Source organism: Parambassis ranga, chromosome 21, assembly GCF_900634625.1.
Source record: "Parambassis ranga chromosome 21, fParRan2.1, whole genome shotgun sequence".
Taxonomy (NCBI): domain Eukaryota; kingdom Metazoa; phylum Chordata; class Actinopteri; family Ambassidae; genus Parambassis; species Parambassis ranga.
Window position 1 is genome coordinate 4,142,686 of NC_041041.1, and position 20,886 is coordinate 4,163,571.

Genomic DNA, 20,886 nt, shown 5'->3' on the forward strand with positions numbered 1-20,886 from the left:
TGACATGACAGACCCACAATGACCAGAACAGAACATGAGTGGGGACTGTAGCTGCAAACATAGACCCTGATATGAAAGAGTGGAACTGAAAGAATGAAGCAAACACATGGAGAGTGGAGCGGCTCACAGTGAATGAAGAAGTATTCCAGAGCAGGAGAACAGTGCTGGGAGATCACAGCCACATCAACACAACTAAAGCACGATTCTGTCAGAAAACAGGGTCAATTCAGAGACTTAGGTCTACTTCAGTGTCTTCTGCCTGTCTTCTTCTTCTTTTTCTTCTTTCCTCCTTTCTGTCTGTTGCCTGTCTCCTTTCCACAACTATCCCTACTCTTCGGGTTGCCCAGGCTGTGTTGGTCAGCCTCTACACTCTCGTTGTTGTCCTGGCTGTCCTGGTGGTCTACACTCTCGTTGTTGTCCTGGCTGTCCTGGTGGTCTACACTCTCGTTGTTGTCCTGGCTGTCCTGGTGGTCTACACTCTCCTTGTTGTCCTGGCTGTCCTGGTGGCCTACACTCTCGTTGTTGTCCTGGCTGTCCTGGTGATCTACACTCTCCTTGTAGTCCCGGTCAGCCTGGTGGTCTACACTCTCCCGGCCGTCCTGGTGGTCAATACTCTCCTTGTAGTCCCGGTCAGCCTGGTGGTCTACACTCTCCCGGCCGTCCTGGTGGTCAATACTCTCCTTGTAGTCCCGGCCGCCCTGGTAGTCTACACTTTCCTTGTAGTCCCGGCCGCCCTGGTGGTCTACAATCTCCTTGTAGTCCCGGCTGCCCTTGTAGCCCCAGCTGCCCTTGTAGTCACGGGTGCCCTGGTGGTCCCGGCTGCCCTGGTAGTCCCGGCTGTCCTGGTAGTCCCGGCTGCCCTGGTAATTCCGGTTGCCCTTGTAGTCCTGGCTGTCCTGGTAATCCCGGCTGCCTTGGTAGTCCCGGCTGTCCTGGTAATCCCGGCTGCCCTGGTAATCCCGGCTGCCTTGGTAGTCCCGGCTGCCCTGGTAATTCCGGTTGCCCTTGTAGTGCCAGTTGCCCTTGTAGTCCCGGCTGTCCTGATAATCCCGGCTGCCCTGGTAATCCCGGCTGCCTTGGTAGTCCTGGCTGCCCTGGTAATTCCGGTTGCCCTTGTAGTCCCGGTTGCCCTTGTAGTCCCGGTTGCCCTTGTAGTCCCGGCTTCCCTGGTAGTCCCGGCTGCCCTGGTAGTCCCGGCTGTCCCGGCTGCCCTGGTAGTCCCGGCTGTCCCGGCTGCCCTGGTAGTCCCGGCTGCCCTTGTAGTCCCAGCTGCCCTGGTAGTCCTGGCTGTCCTGGTGTGTTGAACTTTCTCGCTCAGCCTGGTGGAACTGGTAGTACCAGCTTTTCCGGTACTTCTCATCGTCATGGTAGTACCAGATGTCTGAATGGATCCTTGCAAAGAGGCTGTCCATCTCACTGTCCTCCGAATGTGTGACCTTGGCCTTGCTCTTTTCTGGTGTCTCTGCGACACATTCTTCCTTCGGTGGTTCCTGTGATTCCTCCTTGGCCTTGCTCTTTTCTGGTGTCTCTGCGACACATTCTCTCTTCGGTGGTTCCTGTGAATCTTTCCATGCTGGCTCAGAGATGTTTACCTGCTGTTTGCGGTCCAACGGTCTGAACTTGGCCTTGCTCTTGGACAGTTGGTTGCAGGGATCCTTGCTCTCAGCAATCAGGTCGCTGTCACATTGCTTGAGCTCCTCTGGTTCTTTTGCCTCCTGCTCACGTTTCAGCTGATCTTCAAAGGAGGACCTGTCCTCTGACAGTTGGTTTATCTCACTGTCTTTTTCCTGGATGGTCCAGTTGGCCTTCTGTAGGTCACTCCTCAGAGTGCAGACCTCGTTGGCCAGCTCCTCACACTTGGAAGAACACTGGGAAAGTTCTTCCGCAGCCTTTCTGAGGTTTTCGTTTTCTTTTGTGAGCTGTTCACACTTTACCCCTAACTCTAGAGTCTCCTTTTGCTGCTGCGTCAGAGACTGGTGTAAACTTTTCTGTGTTTGCTCAAACTCCAGCTCCTTTTTCTCCAACTGTCCGACCTTGGCCTTGCTCTTGGCCAGTTGGTTGCAGACATCAATGTGTTCAACAGACAGGTCAGTGATTAAATTCACCTGACGAACCACCTCTGAATGAAAATCGCTTTTACGTTTCTCGACCACATCAAGGTCTATCTGAATGCTTTCTCTTGCTTCCTGCTCTTGTTTCAGCTGATCTTGTAAGGAGGACCTGTCCTCTGACAGTTGGTTTATCTCACTGTCTTTTTCCTGGATGGTCTTGTTGGCCTTCTGTAGGTCACTCCTCAGAGTGCAGACCTCGTTGGCCAGCTCCTCACACTTGGAAGAACACTGGGTAAGTTCTTCAGCAGCCTTTCTGAGGTTTTCGTTTTCTTTTGTGAGCTGTTCACACTTTACCCCTAACTCTAGAGTCTCCTTTTGCTGCTGCGTCAGAGGCTGGTGTAAACTTTTCTGTGTTTGCTCAGATTCCCCAATAAACTGCTTCAACGTTTGTCCTTTCTTCTCGCGCTTGTCTCGTTCTTGGCACTCTTTCTTGTCACGCTTCTCTCGTTCTTGGCGCTCTTTCTTGTCACGCTTGTCTTGTTCTTGGCGCTCTTTCTTGTCACGCTTCTCTCGTTCTTGGCGCTCTTTCTTGTCACGCTTCTCTTGTTCTTGGCGCTCTTTCTTGTCACGCTTGTCTTGTTCTTGGCGCTCTTTCTGGTCACGCTTCTCTCGTTCTTGGCGCTCTTTCTTCTGGCGCTTGTCTTGTTCTTGGCACTCTTTCTTCTCAGGCTTCTCTTCGTGTTTTCTGTCTGAAGGCTTCGGTTTGGACAAAAACAGCAGTTTCCATCCATCCATCTTCTGTTAACCCTCTTGTCCTGCAGTGCAGGGTCACGGGGGGCTGGAGGCGGAGGAGGTGAGAGGCGGGGTATACCCTGTGGGGACACGACACACCCTGCATGGAAACATTGGAAATGCATTAGGAGGGGGACAGAGAGAGCTATACAGTTGATAACCATTCAGGTTGCCATGGATACAGGCAGGCAGGCAGGGCTGTTACCATGGTGACAGGCTGACACACAGGAAGCACACAAAGCAGCCATGTTTGTAGTCTTTATCAGACTTTAAGCATCTGTCATATTGATCGTCCTTCAGCTGTATACTACTTTTCCACATTCACATCACGCAGCCTGAGCTTCTTATAAATTTATGGTATTATTCCAGCCTCAGACCTTTCATATGGTATATTCACAGGCTGGTTTTTAATTAGTTTGATTGCCGTTGCTAGGCGATTCCTCTGATTCTCCAGCAATTCAGAGCAATCCTTCACATCAGTATTCAAAGCAACAATTCAGCTGCAGCAATCAAACTGTCATGAGCCAGGGTTTTGGCTCCTTGTCTGGTTATTATATTGTTTATTTTGTTATGTAGTTTTCAGTGTACTTCGTCTTTCTCTGCTCCTCCTCAGTCCTTCCCTCTCTCCTTCTGTTCCTCCTCCCTCCTGTTCTCTGCTCCTCAGTCCTTCCCTCTCTCCTTCTGTTCCTCCTCCCTGATTGCCAGCTCCTCCCTAATTGTCTTCACCTGTGCTGTCTCTTCCCTATTTAAGTCTTGTGCTCCCCTTTGTCTTGATCAGTTCATTGTGTGTGTTTGTCACTCCCCATGCCGTGTTCGTCTTCTCCCCGGGCTCCTTCCGTCCTGCCTTTCTCCCGTGCTCCCATGGACTTCTTCTCCCTGGTTTGTTGTATTGCTTGTATTTTTAGTTGCTCAGTCGTAGTTTAGTTTAGTCTTTCTTGTACCCTGGACTGTGTTTTTGGCTTTATTAAAGCTCACCTTTTGTTTTACTCACCATTGTCTGCATTTGGGTCCAATTTCTGCACGGCACATAACACAAACTTGCATTTTCTTCAGGAAAAGCCCTTTTCTAGTTCCAGCCTGTAACCCTTCTCCTCATGGCCATCGCAGATATGGCAAAGAACAGATCACCAGCCAAATAAAACCATCTACTGTAACTTTGAGTAGACAACAGCTTCCTCCCAGCGTTTTCTTTAAGTTAAGTCTAACATCAATGTAACGTCACAGAGAGCTCCACCATCTCTACAGTCCCTGGGTTTACACTCTCTGGTCTCTCTATCACACAGAATGGAGTTCACCCCAATATGCACAGACACACACACACACACGGCATGTACATAAATGCGCACGACTCTCTCTCCCTCTCTCTCTTTGAATAAACGCGATGAAGTTGCACTTATCGCTCACTACTGTTGGTACTCACCACGATCTGACTGTATGAAGAAACCTGTTGCTAAGATGTTAGCCTCCTCTGCAGCTGTTTCTCCTTCTTCCTCTCTAAATCCTTCTGTTCTACGCGTTTAGTCCAGTAATCAGATTGAGATTATTCTCCGTTAGGACGCCTATTGCTTTGCACTTCAGGCAGGTTTGTTTCCACAGAGCTCCCCAAAATATCCTGCTGTGTCTGTCTTTGAAACACCTTTATTGCAAAAAGGTGTACCTTTATATACCTTTGGTATGCCTTTGACCTTTGAATCAGAGGTTTACCTTTGATCCTGTGTCAGCCTGTCACCATGGTAACAGCCCTGCCCACCTGCCTGTATCCATGGCAACCTTAATGTTTATCAACTGCCCCCAACTGCAGCTCTCTCTGTCCCCCTCCTAATAATGAGTTTCCAATGTAAAAACACCCTCTAAACAACCTCTCTTTTTGTTCAAACCGAAGCCTTCAGACATAAAATATGGACACAGTCAGAATCACAAGATGTTGCTCTACAACACAGTATATGCGATGTGGACATGTAGCAAACAGCTCCATAGCGATGAATATGGCAGATATCATGTGTAATGATGGATAAAGAAGTAGCCGAATACTATACAGCTGAAGGATGATCAATATGACAGATATAATGCTTAAAGTCTGATAAAGACTACAAACATGGCTGCTTTGTATGCTTCTTGTCAGTCACCATGGTAACAGCTCTGCCTGCCTAATTAGCCTAATTAATGTTGGAGAGAGAGGTGTGTCAGCCTCCTGTTACTCGTCTCAGGGCAGATCATGTAATTTAATGGGGGTTGCACCCTCTGAACAGCTGCTTGGTGTGTCCAAACCAAAGCACTCAGACAAAAAATGTAAAAACCGTGAGTATCACAAGTGCTTGCTCTACAAATGTCTGCAATTTCATGTTGATCCTGTAAAAGATGTGGAAATGGCGGCGAGTTAGAAAATAGGTTTGCTCTGGTCCAGTCACTTCACCGTTTATATGGGCTGTTAATGAGGAAAAGGCCGGCACTCTCCCCGAACAGCTGGCTCTACAGGCAAAACGGTTTGGTCCTCAGTTTTAAGAGTGACACCGTCAGAAAGCTAAGAAGTTTTCCTTCGAACTGGTGGCAAAGTTATCCCTGTTAGATAAAAGGTGCAGACGTGACAGTAGGATAGAACCGCAGAAACTGTACAGAAGAAAATATAATAATACACAGTACATATTGAGGAGGACAGGAGCCTCAGTGTGGGAGTGTACAGGAAACCCACACACACGGGACCAGGACCTGCTGTTTGGTTCACACCACCCACTGGAACACAAACTGGGAGTCATCAGGACCCTGCAGCACAGAGCACAGACTGTAGCCACCAGCTCAGAGGGGAAGAAGAAGGAGCAACACCACATCAGGAAGGCCCTGCAGACCTGTGGCTACCTGGACTCATCAAAGCCACAAAAACAAGACCCCCCAACAACAAGAAGGACAACAACCAGCGGAGAAAGAACATCTCCATTCCATATGTGTCAGGAGTATCAGAGAGACTCCGCAGGATCTTCAACAACCATCACATCCCGGTCCATTTCAAACCTATGACAACACTGAGACAGAGACTGGTTCACCTGAAGGACCAGACTCCCAGGGAGAAACACAGCATTGCAGTCCAGTGCAGTGAGGAATGCTCTGATCTGTACATTGGAGAAACTAAACAACCACTCCACAGAAGAATGGCTCAGCACAGGAGAGCCACCTCCTCAGGACAAGACTCAGCTGTTCACCTCCACCTCAGAGACAGAGGACAGTCCTTTGAGGACAACAATGTCCACATCCTAGACAGAGAGGACAGATGGTCAAAAGAGGAGTCAGGAAGCATCTATGTGAAGCTGGAAGAACCTTCCCTTAACAGAGGTGGAGGCCTCAGACATCATCTTTCTACCACATACAATGCAGTGATTCCATCCATCCCAGTAAGAACAAAGAGCTGTCCCCCAGTCCACCTCCGGCAGTCTCATAGTCGTTAGACACACCTGGCCCAGTCAGCCACACCATCACAGGTAACCATGGAAACATTTAGTGCTATTGTTTGTTTGTTGTATTGTTTGACCCAGACCCACCCACTGAGGTCTGTGACCACATATAAACCATGTTTCCCACCAAACAGAACTGATGAAGCTGCTTGGATGAGCAGAGAAACGTCTTCAAGAAAACTCTACAAGTCCAGACGCCTCGCTTCAACCTGCTCTACGTATGATGACCTGGATGACTGAGAAGCTTTATCAACATATAATAATACAAGTTTGCTCTGCAATCAGACTAAAGAGGGTGAAGAACAATAGTTTGATAGCCTAGCAATGGCAATCAAACTACTTTGAGTAATAAGAAGCTCAGGCTGTGTGATGTGAATGTGGAAAAGTAGCACACAGCTGAAGGACGATCAATATGACAGATACAGTGCTTAAAGTCTGACAAAGACTACAAACATGGCTGCTTTGTATGCTTCCTGTGTGTCAGCCTGTCACCATGGTAACGGCCCTGCCTTCCTGTATCCATGGCAACCTGAATGTTTACTTGTATCCGCTCTCTCTGTCCCCTCCTAATGCATTTCAAATGTAAAAACACCCTCTAAAAATCAGCCATTCAACTTTCACCGTGTTCATCTCACAGAGCACGTTCAGGCTCACCTTCAGGTTTTTTTAAAAAAAAAACGATGAAGTTGCACTTATCACTCTCTACTGTTGGTACTCACCACGAATCTGACTGTATGAAGAAACCTGTTGCTGAGATGTTAGCCTCCTCTGCAGCTGTGTCTCCTTCCTGTCTGATCCTTCTGTTCTGTGTTTAGTCCAGTAATCAGCTTGAGATTATTCTCCGTTAGGACGCCTATTGCTTTCCACTTCAGGTAGGTTCGTTTCCACGGAACTCCCCAAAATATCCTGCTGTGTCTGAAACTGTTCACAAACACCTTTATTGCTCAGAGTCAAACCACAACTAAAGCTCTGAGCTGCGCTCTCACTCCTACAACGGCCTGAGTAGGACCTGCCTTTGATCCGGTTGCCATGGATTTTCAAAGGTCAAAGGTTGATCTTTGAATAACCATGGCAACCTGAATGTTTACCTGTATCCGCTCTCTCTGTCCCCTCCTAATGCATTTCCAATGTAAAAACACCCTCTAAAAATCAGCCATTCAACTTTCACCGTGTTCATCTCACAGAGCACGTTCCTGCTCAACTTATAGTTTTTTTCAAAAAATTATAGTTTTTCAAATATTAAGCAGTTTCTGCATCATTTCTAACATGGGAGTCTCTAGGAGCCCTTCAACGAGGCTCATGTGCCAAATGTATCTGCTCCTACAGACTCCAGTTCAGTCTTAAAACGCTCATCACATGCTGCTCTATCAAACTTGTATTCAGAAGTTTATAATTCCGGATCGTCTCCGCGCGCCAGGCTCTCAAAGTTGGAGTGGTGTTTGAGGTCTCCTCTGCTGTTACCATGGTGACAGGCTGACACACAGAGGCACGCACAGCTCTGAACCGCTCTGATTCTCCATCAGTTCAGATCAATCCTTCACATCAGCAGTAAAGCAGCGCTTCAGCTGCAGCACTCAGACTTTTTCTACTTATGACCCCGGTTTATACCGACGTGAACGCGCAGCGTGGAATCTCTGCTTGTACATGTCTGTTTCTCCGCCGGTAGCGATGTGAAATCAGCGAGTTTTATTCTGGTGACTGACTTCCTGTCTGCTCGATGTAGTCGGTGCAAACAGACGCAGATGTACATGTACGAGCAGAGATTCCGTTTGAAAAGTAGAGAAGCAGCTTTAATCTGACAGAACATGCGCACAGCGCCGCGCCGCGCTCTCCGTGCGGAATGAATCCGGGCCAAGAGCTTCACCTTTCTAAGTTCTTACCTGTGTTTCAGCAAATGAAGTTCAGAGCGCAGATTCTCCAGCAACTCAGAGAATCCTTCACATCAGCCTTCAGACTCTTTCTGCGTCTTCTTCTGAATAAAATCCTGAAAGTCCTGGAACTTGTCCTGAATCTGGAAACTGTCTCTCTGTAGTCAGGGGCGCCCAATAAACATTCAGGGGGACACTTCATGACATGAGGGTGACTTTCAAAGGCATCACAATTCGTGCTGTCATATTTTCAAAAGGCCACGCCCCCTTTCAAAACAATACATAAACCTCATGTAATCTTATGATATATTGTTCATGTTCAGGTTCTCAATCAATCAATCAAGATGGCGCCGGGTACGGACGCCCTGGTGTTTTGGTGTGCTCTGTTTTGTTTGTTTTTGTGCACAAACTGTGTGTCTGCATGCTCTTACACCAGAGAAGAGCTCATGAACATCAGATTTACCATACCTGTGGAGTTATCACCAGTTTTTTTAGCATCTGCTGCCGATTTACTACACGTTTTAGTTAAAAAGGTGAGACGCCGGCGCAGAGGGAAGAGAGCTGGTGCGCCTCCGGAGACGTGGGACGCGCACACCGTTACCTGGGATTTTTCTCTCTAACGTCCGCTCACTTAGCAACAAAATGGACGAGCTGACACTGTTGATGGGAAGGAACAGGGACTTCTCTTCATCTTGTGTGTTGTGCTTCACGGAGACCTGGCTTTGTGAACAGATACCGGACTGCGCGCTGCAGCTGGAGGGATTCCAACTCCTCCGAGCGGATCGCCACAGGGAACTCTCCGGTAAAACCAAAGGTGGAGGTGTCTGTTTCTATATCAACAGTGGTTGGTGTACTGATGTGACTGTGATCTCCCAGCACTGCTCTCCTGCTCTGGAATACTTATTCATTCACTGTAAGCCATTTTACTCTCCACGTGAGTTTGCTTCATTCATTCTGGCCGCTGTTTACATCTCGCCCGGTGCGGACGTGCACGAGGCTCAGCGTGCACTCGCGGATCAGATCCTGTGTTTGGAGCAAACATATCCGGACTCCTTAATTATTGTCCTTGGTGACTTTAATAAAGGAAACCTGAGCAAAGAACTCCCGAAGTACAAACAGCTGATCAAATGCCCGACCAGAGAGGAGAACACACTGGATCACTGTTGACAACCCAGGGTCGAGGCCAGGAGGCAGAGTCGCTGTCCTACACACCTCTCTGATGCTTCTGGAGGACTGCCGCCCTCAGTTAGAAACACATTAAACACAAATACACATAGAAACACTAAGCTTAATAATGTTATTGAAGTGGTGACGGTCACACGTCCTCCCACAGTTCATCAAGCACACAAGTTAAGATATATTAATCATAATAACCTCATAAAAATACACACTAACACACACAAACACATAGAACAAGGTAACAGAACACTCAGGTGTGGATTGTTTAACATACGATCCCTACACTCTAAGTCGCTCTTAGTTAATGATCTAATTATTGATCATCACACTGATATACTTTGTCTCACTGAGACTTGGTTACAGGGTGAAGAATATGTTGCTTTAAATGAATCAACTCCGTCCTGTTATATTAACTGTCATGTTCCTAGAGTTACAGGTCGCGGAGGAGGAGTGGCAGCAATCTACCGCTCCAGTCTTCAGATGAATCCTAAACCTAAGTCTACTCATACTTTTGAGAGTCTCACTCTCAGCCTGTCTCACGGAAGCTGGAAGAAGTCAGAATTTGTTTTACTCGTCGTAGTGTATCGTCCACCTGCTGCTGCTTATTCAGAGTTCCTGCTGGAGTTTTCAGACTTCTTATCAAGTTTAGTGCTTAGCACAGATAAAGTCATTATAGTGGGTGACTTTAACATTCATATAGACGTCGACTCCGACAGTCTGAAGATTGCCTTCAACTCACTCTTGGATTCAGTTGGGTTCTCTCAGTTAGTAAATGAACCCACACACTGTCACAGTCACACCCTCGACCTGGTTCTCACCTACGGCCTGGAAGCTGAGAACCTGCTAGTGTGGTCTCAAAATCCTGTTCTTTCAGATCACTCATTAATAACTTTTGACTTCTCTCTTTCAGACCTACCAGCACCTGAGGAAAAGGTCTACTACAGCAGATGTCTGTCTGAAGACGCCGTAAAGCAGTTTAGGACAGCAATCCTACCAGTACTCCCCACAGTCCCAAGTACTGATGGGGGTACCAACTTAAATGTTACTCCTGCAGAGCTGGACCGCTTTGTCAACAACACTGCAGACACACTACACTCAGTCTTAAACAGGATTGCTCCACTGAAGAAGAAGAAAACTACAAACCAGAAGAGGCTAGCTCCGTGGTACAACTCAAACATCCGATCACTGAAACGGATTACACGTAGGATGGAGAGGATGTGGCAGTCCTCTAAATCAGATGACTCCCGGAGGATCTGGAGAGACAGTCTGCTGACGTATAAGAAGGCCCTTCGTAAAGCCAGGACAGCCTACTATTCATCACTAATAGAAGAAAACAAGAACAACCCGCGCTTTCTCTTTAACGCCGTGGCCAGGCTGACAAAGAGCCACAGCTCTGTGGAGCCTCGCATTCCTGCAGCTCTTAGTAGTGAAGACTTCATGAGCTTCTTCACTGATAAAATCACCACTATTAGAGGACAAATCAACCACAATCTCTCTGTGACCGCTGAGGATACACCGCCACTTCTGGAAATGGATCCTGATCTAACTCTGGACTGCTTCGCGCCCATCGGCCTCCCTGAGCTGACCACCAGCATCAGCAAGTCTAAACCTACTACCTGTCTTCTGGATCCGATCCCTTCACAGCTCCTCAAGGATGCTATTCCTCTGATCGGAGACTCTATATTAGGACAGATCAACTTGTCTCTGGAAACAGGATATGTACCACAGGCTTTTAAAACTGCTGTGATCATTCCGATACTTAAAAAACCTTCACTGGACCCGGACGTCCTAGGAAACTACAGACCGATCTCCAACCTCACCTTTATCTCCAAACTACTTGAAAGAGCTGTTGAAAGTCAGCTAAACGACCACCTGTGTAGTAACAGTCTGTTTGATGCTTTCCAGTCTGGTTTCAGAGCCCATCACAGCACAGAAACAGCACTGCTTAAAGTCACCAATGACCTCCTCATGGCATCGGACCGGGGTCTCGTCTCTGTACTCGTTCTACTGGATCTCAGTGCTGCCTTCGACACCGTAGACCATCGCATCCTGCTACACAGATTGGAACACGAGATCAGGATTACAGGAACAGCACTGCGCTGGTTTAAATCATATTTATCTGACAGATTTCATTTTGTTCACACTAACGATGTGTCTTCCACAGGTACAAGGGTTAACCACGGTGTTCCACAGGGTTCTGTGCTCGGACCGATCCTGTTCACCCTCTACATGCTCCCTCTAGGATACATCATCCAGAAGCACGGCATACACTTTCATTGTTATGCTGATGATACCCAGCTGTATTTATCCATGAAGCCTGAAGAAACGGAGCCGCTAGTCAGACTACAGGCGTGTCTAAAGGACATAAAGGACTGGATGTCCTCCAACTTTTTACTATTAAACTCGGACAAGACTGAGGTCATTGTTTTTGGACCGAAACATCTCAGAACTAGTTTATCAGATAATACTTTCTCCCTGGATGGAATTACTCTGGCCTCCAGTACGACTGTGAGGAACCTTGGAGTTATCTTTGATCAAGACATGTCGTTTGTCTCTCATATTAAGCAGGTCTCCAGGACCGCTTTCTTTCACCTGCGTAATATTACTAAGATCAGGAGCATCCTCTCTCAGAGTGATGCTGAAAAGCTCATCCATGCTTTTGTCACTTCAAGACTGGACTACTGCAACTCTTTATTGTCAGGATGTCCACATTACTCCATCAACAGTCTGCAGCTGATCCAGAACGCAGCAGCTAGAGTTCTGACAGGAAGCAGCCAAAGGGATCACATCTCTCCTGTTCTAGCGTCTCTTCACTGGCTCCCAGTGGAGTCAAGAATACACTTCAAGATCCTTCTTCTAACCTACAAGGCTCTACATGGACTTGCTCCATTGTATCTGCAGGACCTGATTGTACCATATGTTCCTAATAGGACACTCAGATCTCTGAGTGCAGGTTTACTAGTAGTTCCTAGGATTCATAGAAGTAGAATGGGAGGACGAGCTTTCAGCTATCAGGCACCGCTATTATGGAACCAGTTACCAATCTGGGTCCGAGAGGCAGACACTGCCTCCACCTTTAAGACTAGACTTAAAACTTTTCTGTTTAGTAAGGCGTACAGTTAGCCTTAGACCTAGTGTGTAGCACAGCTATGCTGCTCTAGGCCTACATTGTCGGGGGGCACAAACATGATCCACTGAGCAGTTTCCCTCTCACCCTCTAACCTCTCCTTTTCTCTCCTTAGTCTGGCTCACACTGGTCTCAAGACCTGGATGCTGACCTGCAGTCCGGCCCGTGAAGTCTCTCTTGCTCTACGTTGTCGGGGGGCACAAACACGATCCTCTGAACACCCTCTGACCTCTCCTCCACTCTCCTTAGTCTGGATCATACTGGGTAATATCGTCTCATAATCTGTGTTAACTGTCTTCCTTGTAGTTCTGTGCCTCGCTCTCGCTCTCTGTCTTTGCAGGTCTCAAGACCTGCATGCTGACCTGCAGTCTGGTCCCTGATCTCTCCTGTGCTCATCGACTTCACTAGCCCCTGCTGCTCATCCTTGCTATCAAATTACTATTCCTACTTATGGACCGACGATATATACAGATATCTATTGCAATATAATCACTGTTTCATCTTGCTGTCATGTTTGCTCTGTACTGTATCATGTTTGTATCATGTTCGCTCCTCTCTCTCTCTCCTCTCTGACTAGCAGCAGGACTGGTTCCCCCTTAAGTTGACGGGTCCTGCTCAAGGTTTCTTCCTCTTAAAGGGAGTTTTTCCTTGCCACAGTGCTCTTAGGGGGGTTCCTGTGAAGCGCTTTGAGACAATGTCTGATTGTAATATGCGCTATATAAATAAAACTGAATTGAATTGAATTGAATTGAATTTGTGGGAAGTGTAGTGCTGTGGATGAACACACAGTTAGTGCAGTGGTGTTATCAACACACATAAACACACAGTTTGAGACTAGTTTACATCTATAAATACGGTGAACGCACACGGTACTTTCGCTTACGGCCATACCACCCTGAACACGCCCGATCTCGTCTGATCTCGGAAGCTAAGCAGGGTCGGGCCTGGTCAGTACTTGGATGGGAGACCGCCTGGGAATACCAGGTGCTGTAAGCTTTTTATTTCAGCAGCAGGGGGCGCTGTTGCTTCTTTAATAGAGTCACAAAGTTTTAAAACAGAACCAGTGGGCCACGTGTGTTTTTTCTTTGGCTGTCAGGACTTCTGGCTCTGTAGACCTAGTTTGATGACGTATAAACTGATGTGTAATAATAGAAAACCTCCACGTTAGGATGCAAATGTGGGTTTACTTGCTGCCAAAGCGCCCTCTGTTGATCAGGACCTGTCTGAGATGTTTCTCCAGGATTGATTATGAACCAGATGTACTTTAATTGTGCTGCCTGTATTCAAAAACACATTTCCCCATCGTTGCATCCTCCATAGCCCCTTTAAAGCTCAGTGTTTCTACAATAAAATTAAAAAATAAAACGCTTACAGCACCTGGTATTCCCAGGCGGTCTCCCATCCAAGTACTGACCAGGCCCGACCCTGCTTAGCTTCCGAGATCAGACGAGATCGGGCGTGTTCAGGGTGGTATGGCCGTAAGCGAAAATAGTGTGTGTGTTCACTGTATTTATAGACGTCAACTAGTCTCAAACTGTGTGTTTATGGTTCAATGTATTATTATAAAATCATGTATGTTACTGTTAGCAGCAGTTATCACACAGCAATGTTCACTTTATAAAACTACAGGTGGAAACATGCTGTTGGAGCTGTAAGCTTTTTATTTCAGCAGCAGGGGGCGCTGTTGCTGCAGGCTGATTTGATCTCCTCCAGTTTGTGCTTCAGTGTCTCAGGACCAGTCTCTCCAGTGTCTTCATCAGGTGTGATGTCAATGCCACCGGTCTGCAGCTGCCGAAGTCTTTTGGGTGCGGTGTTTAGGGCACTGGTACCACACAGGAGGTCTTCCTGAGCTGTAGTACCACCCTCAGTCTGAGGCTCCACACAGTTCGTCTGGACAGGATTTAAGGAGCCTGGAGCTAATGGCATAACGATAAAATTAAACACAGCTATATGTAAAAATTGAAACGGGACAATAAAAATATATATAAGGTAAAATAATGAATAAAAGCTGGATCAAGTGTTGTTTTATGGTTGAACTATTAAGACTACAACAAAAATACTATAGTTTTATAATGATATATTTAACCATAAACACACAGTTTGAGACTAGTTGACGTCTATAAATACAGTGAACACACACAGCACTGTCGCTTACGGCCATACCACCCTGAACACGCCCGATCTCGTCTGATCTCGGAAGCTAAGCAGGGTCGGGCCTGGTCAGTACTTGGATGGGAGACCGCCTGGGAATACCAGGTGCTGTAAGCTTTTTATTTCAGCGGCAGGGGGCGCTGCTGCTTCTTTAGCCTTACTGCTACTTTATAGACAAAGTTCATGCTATTTTATTTATTTATTTATTTTTGTCTTAATCACTTTGTCACATCTCCCTTCTTTGCGTTTGGCTTTTTATATCTGTATTAATTTTAATGCTCCACATTTTTTTACATTTCTTAAAATCCAACATAAATACACTAAAATAGACCAAGCAGCCGCGCCCCCTGCTGCTGAAATAAAAACGCTTACAGCACCTGGTATTCCCAGGCGGTCTCCCATCCAAGTACTGACCAGGCCCGACCCTGCTTAGCTTCCGAGATCAGACGAGATCGGGCGTGTTCAGGGTGGTATGGCCGTAAGCGACAGTGCTGTGTGTGTTCACTGTATTTATAGACGTCAACTAGTCTCAAACTGTGTGTTTATGGTTAAATATATCATTATAAAATCACGTATGTTACTGTTAGCAGCAGTTATCACACAGCAATATTCCCTTTATAAATCTACAGGTGGAAACATTGTTTGGAGCTGTAAGCTCTTTATTTCAGCAGCAGAGGGCGCTGCTGCTGCAGCCTGATTTGATCAAGTGTTAATTTCATCCATATAGTTTCTCATACTATTAATGATCTTTGTTGTCTTACAGTGCTGTAAATACAAAGTATGTTTAATGCAGATAATAATAGTAGAATTTCATTTTCTTGTTCCCACGCTGTGACATGCTCCTGTAATATCATACAACCATATGAAATTACAGAAAGGTTGTGACACTGTGTAAAAAGTAAATAAAAACAGAATCTAATGATTCACAAATCATAAACTCACATTTTATTCCCAATAGAACATAAACATATCAGATACTGAGAAGAATGTTGTCCCATTCTTGTCTGATGCTGGATACTAAACTTTTGGTGTTTGTTTTGCTGTCACATGTGCAGCTACAGACTCATTTCAAACTTTAACTTTAAAATACTCCAAGTGTTGGTCTTTTAAACAGTGTGCTGGTCCTTCACTACAAATATTTAGTTTTGGTTAAAATTGTCATCCTCAGACATCCTCAGTGTGTCACATGGCCAGCTCCTCATCTATGCAGTGCTGGTATATTTACCCTTATCTATCACACAATATATACAGTGCATGGTTTTTCTGCATTTTACCAGCAGCAGCTCGCCATGATTGTCCTGTAATGTATGTTTGCTGCATGTCTGTCCCTCTCTCTCTGCCTCTTCTTCACCCAGCCAGTCTTCAACAGGAGGGTTCTCCCTGATCAGTCAGGTCCTGGTCAAAGGGAGGTTTTCCTCACCACTGTATGCTCTTGAGGAGGTTCAGACTCTGGATCTCACCTTGAAACAATTCACAGAAAGCTGATCTGAATGTTGATCTAAGGGGACCTTGAGTGTCAAAGTGAAAATACATTTTATTTGTCGAGTGCGAGTTGTGTCAGACCAGAAGATACTTTTTAAACTGCTCAACACCACACTTATGTTAAGTAGTCTGACCCTCACTGAATGAGCTTTGAAGCAGCTCCACTGTTCTTTAACACTGTGATATCTTCCTCCACATTTGCAGTTTAGAAACATGCAAAGTATTGCACATATTGTACATCATGATGCACTAATAGTGATCAGTGAACAGACAGCAGAGCTCCACAGCATCATCCAGAAGAACAGCGTGTACACTACTCATGTTCTCTGTGGTCCCTCAGTCGTCTCCTCCAGCATGGAATGATGAAAGCAGTCCACAGGGTTCCAGTCCAGTGGATTTAAAGTGTTTAAAGCAGCCCTAATCGATGGTGAGTAAATTCCCAACAGAATAACTGAGTAAAGCTGACTGGAGTTTAAGTCTTGTGGCTCTTTGTCTTTGTCAGTGCAAACACTGAAGGAGAAGGTGTGACTGGGTAAATTTAAAACAGTAACCACAGGAGAGAATGTTCACGTCATACAAAGTTTACTAGACACATGGAATATTACAGAGACACAGTTCTGTTTAACTTCACATGCATAATGAGGGACACAGGTCACTCAGTAACAGGAAAAAAAACGCAGTTAGCATCTGGGTCAACATCCAGCATCTGCAGTTCAGGAGCCACAGGAAGCCATCATTACGAGGAGGGAGGTTGTTAGGCCCGACCATCTGAGCAGTCTCCTGGAGGTCATCATGGTCCTGTGGACTGAAATGCAACAACCAGCAAAGATCCCATAATAATCACATAAAGAACCACAATGACACCTCCCTGAAAGACCTGTATCCAAGAGAGCTGTTGGCAACATGTGGAGAAGTAAATAAAAGGTTAGCATCAAAGTCGAGATCAACAGCTTCCTTTATACTTTGTTAGAGTTCATACAGCAGTTAAGGCAACATCTGCTCATCACTGGAAACAGCAGTGAAAAGAAACTCATGTTAACCACACACAGATCACCAAGTTAAATCTCTGGTCTAGCCTCCTCCTCCTGCTGGAGACTTGTATGGAGGACAGACAGCTGTTATACCAACACTTGTTTCAGTCACCAGATCAGGGTTAAACCCCTTTGAGTTCACATAACCAGCTGCAGGCAGCCTGGGGAAGAACACAGGTTGTTTCACAGGTGAAGGTTGGAGGAGGACAGACGTTTGTTTTCTCTGGTGGCCTATGGCAGATCCTTTTCATCTGTAATAACCACTCATTAAAAACCATGCAAGCTCCATCACACAAGTCATGGAACCATCATCACCTTTTTGTACCTTTGAACATTCACCACCAGGCATTAACCCTTTCATTTGCATTAACCATGTAGAATGCTGGCTGAAAACACCATTTTACCTTGAACCATATTTCCCTGATTTTCAATACCCACATGAATTCACCCTTAAACATGTTCGACCCATTTGTCACATTTCAGACACCCTTTCATTTACAGTAACCACTTGTTTTCAGTCAGGTCACCGTGAAACATTTCTGCTTTGAGCCACACGTCATGACCCTTTTTCCTCTTGTAGAACCAAACCAATATAAAAACACCATCACACAATTCAATGAACCATCATGACCTTTTTGTACCTTTGAACATTTACCACCTTGCATTAACCCTTTCATTTGCAATAACCACATAGAATTTAAATCAAAAACCCATTAAACATTTGTTTTGAACCATTTTTCAGTTCAATGAACCCATCATGCTTTTGTACCTTTGAACATTAAACACCTTATTCACATTATTCATTTGTGTCACTGATCCAACACGCAGCGACCATCATACTCAGTCACAGCATGGGCATCAGATCTCCATCGTTCCGCTGGTTTAAAATGCAGTTAGAAACATCATCCCCATGTTGGATGGCATGTCCAACTCCTGCACCTTCAAACATCCTTTCAACCATATTCATGAACACAAACCCTTCAACTGAAATAACCACTTATTGTGTTAATCAGTTCACCATTAAACATTTTCTTTGACCCACAAACTGATTTTCAGACACAACCTTTCATTTGAAATAACCACATTTGTATTTTAAACCCATCATTGAACATCACTTCTGCTTTGAACCATGCTTCATGCTTCTCTTGTAACAAACCCAACATGGAATCATGCAAAACACTTGATTTCATTTCACAACTCCATGAACCCATCAAGACTTTTTGTATCTGTGAACACAACATCTAATGTTAAATTGATGTTGAATCTTGCAACCATTCTGCAACCTGTTCAAAGAAGCACATCTGCAGAGTTTCATTACATGTTCATTCATTTGGATGTCACCGTTACCATCTGATGCCAGCAGCCGTCAGTCCTTGCTCACCATGCACTCCTCCATGACAGTCACCAGCTTGTGATGAATCCTTTCAAACACAACAGCAATCAATGCATTGTAATCACACCATAATGTTGTCTATACAAACCTTGATGCCATCTGAAATTGGTAATGCTACTCATACGATGACCACTGTCAGACATCAGCGGTGATAAGCTGATGCTGAAACTTTCCAGTGTTTTTCTTCATTGTGACGGTTCTCACCCTAATGTTTTTCCACTTGGGTCTTCTTAGCTCTTTGACAGCCAAAGATGAACCCACAGCAAAAAGTAAAACAGAAAAAAACCCACACATGCACATCAGACAAAAAATTATGGTTTGGTATCATCTAAGACTCCAACAAGTCTGGTGATGCTGGAGAATTAAATGTGTTACTTTGTTCTGAAGTCCCAGAAAAGACCAAAAAGTGTGAAAATGTGCATGTACAGGAAAAAAAACAAAAACACAAGAGGGTGACAATGAGAAGGTCACAAATTGAGACATGCATGCCACCAAGCCCATCTGTGGATCACTGTTACTCACCACCTGATGACAGGAGCCGTCAGTCAGTGTCCTTGTTCGCCACTCTTCCATGACCGTCAACAGCTTCAATGCATCCTTCAAAACACTACAGTAATTAATACATTGAAATGACACTATAATGTGTGCAGACAAACCTTGATGACCACTCATACCTCCACAAGATGACCACGGTCTGATGTCAGCAGTGAGAAGCCTCCATCTTCCCAGTGTTTCCCTTCACAGTGACCGCTTCCCTTACACTAATGTTTTGCACTTGTTAACTTTTCTTTGTGTATTTAAAACGTTCTGGATTCCCCTGAGTTTTCCAATGAAGCCTTCAATCTGTTAAATTTACATTGTGGGTTCTTCCTGCCTGGACACAGAGAGGCCAAAGTGACCATAAATGTACAGTAACCTTACGTAGCTGTACACAGTACAAACACTGCTTTTACAGTCTGTTAAGTTTAAGATGTATTTTACAGTACATCTTTAACAGCACTACCCTGAAACTGCAGATGATAACTTAATAGGAAAAGCTATCATTAGCTCATCTGCAGGTGCTTCAGAGACACCCAGAGCCTGAACCCCTGAGCAAGCAGAGAGTGTTAAACTCCCCTTTAACAGGAAGAGACCTTGAGCAGGACCAGGCTTACAAGGGAGAACCATCCTGCTGACAGTTGGCCAGGTAAAAGAAAAGAGACAGGAGAGAAAGAGAGAGAGAGAGAGACATGCAGCAAACATCAAACGTTAAAGGACAAACATGACTGGTTATTGTTTAGCTGAGAAGTCCAAGTTAATTATACTAGCACTACATAGATGATCATACAAACATGTGGGTTTTACAAGCATTACAAAAGTTATCAATCATACAAACATGTCATACATTACATTTAGATGACATTCAACACATACAAATCCAACAGCATGGCAGCAACTTGTGACATTTAAGTAATTCTGTCAATTTAAGTCAAAAAGTTCTGATGAAACAGGCCCAGATGACTCAGGCTGCACTTCTTCCTTCCTGATATCTGTATCAGGGTTGATTCTTAGAAGGAACCTGCAAGCACACTGCAAGTCAGTTTTTCCCAAATTACTATACTTTGATGTATGTATATTAAATGTAAACAATTGTAGAATGTGTAGTGCATGTTACATTAACAATAAAACATTCAACTTGGGTCAAGTATAAAAATGTGAATATGAAAACCTTAACATAAAAATAACTGTATTAATGTGAAAGCAGTAAAACTGACAGCTTGAATAGATGTATGATGTACAAACCTCCAAATGAACGAGCAGTCTCTTCCTGGTTCTTCATGTCGACCTTCATGCCTCCACAGGCACAAAATGGGTAAGAAATGCTTCAAGTGAAATGTCGCATGAAATTTGTCAAATGAAAATTCGTCAGAGGCTGAAGATCAAAATTGTGCAACTCAGAAATTTGTATGAATGACCTAAAAATGACTGACCCTAGAGACAAACGGCACACATTGAACAGAGAAACAAAAACTTGTCTTACCTTTCGAAGACTTTCCTAGGAGGAACACATGTTATAGTGTGTGGCAACGAGAGGTAGCTTCTTGTGGAGCTATCAATGACAACCAGTTTGGGTAGTTTGGTTTTCCTGTTTATAGAAATTTAAACTACACAACATGGTGCTTCAAAGATAGCTTTACAAGGTTTGTGTGTGAGAGGAAGTAAAGCAGAAAAAACGGGTAGAAACAGGCAGAGAGGCCAGGATTTAACAGGAAAAAGTATGATTAGCTCTTCATCCGTTTATGTAGTTAAATCTGTAAAAATACAACCTTGTGTTAAGTTTCTAGAACACACCAACAGCCAAAGATGAACCCACAGCAAAAAGTAAGAAA

The 20,886-nt window shown here is 45.1% G+C and overlaps 4 non-coding genes across 4 annotated transcripts; 2 read left to right on the forward strand and 2 right to left on the reverse strand.

The window, feature by feature from the left end:
* The first annotated feature begins 13,337 nt into the window (after nt 1-13,337).
* LOC114426925 (5S ribosomal RNA) lies at nt 13,338-13,456 on the forward strand. Its single transcript, XR_003669403.1, has one exon. It is a non-coding gene; the product is annotated as a 5S ribosomal RNA (ribosomal RNA).
* Nucleotides 13,457-13,825: 369 nt separating this feature from the next.
* On the reverse strand, nt 13,826-13,944 carry LOC114426933 (5S ribosomal RNA). Its single transcript, XR_003669411.1, has one exon. It is a non-coding gene; the product is annotated as a 5S ribosomal RNA (ribosomal RNA).
* A 665-nt stretch (nt 13,945-14,609) lies between these two features.
* Nucleotides 14,610-14,728, forward strand: LOC114426931 (5S ribosomal RNA). The gene has a single exon (XR_003669409.1). It is a non-coding gene; the product is annotated as a 5S ribosomal RNA (ribosomal RNA).
* Nucleotides 14,729-14,976: 248 nt separating this feature from the next.
* On the reverse strand, nt 14,977-15,095 carry LOC114426924 (5S ribosomal RNA). The gene has a single exon (XR_003669402.1). It is a non-coding gene; the product is annotated as a 5S ribosomal RNA (ribosomal RNA).
* Nucleotides 15,096-20,886: the final 5,791 nt, after the last annotated feature.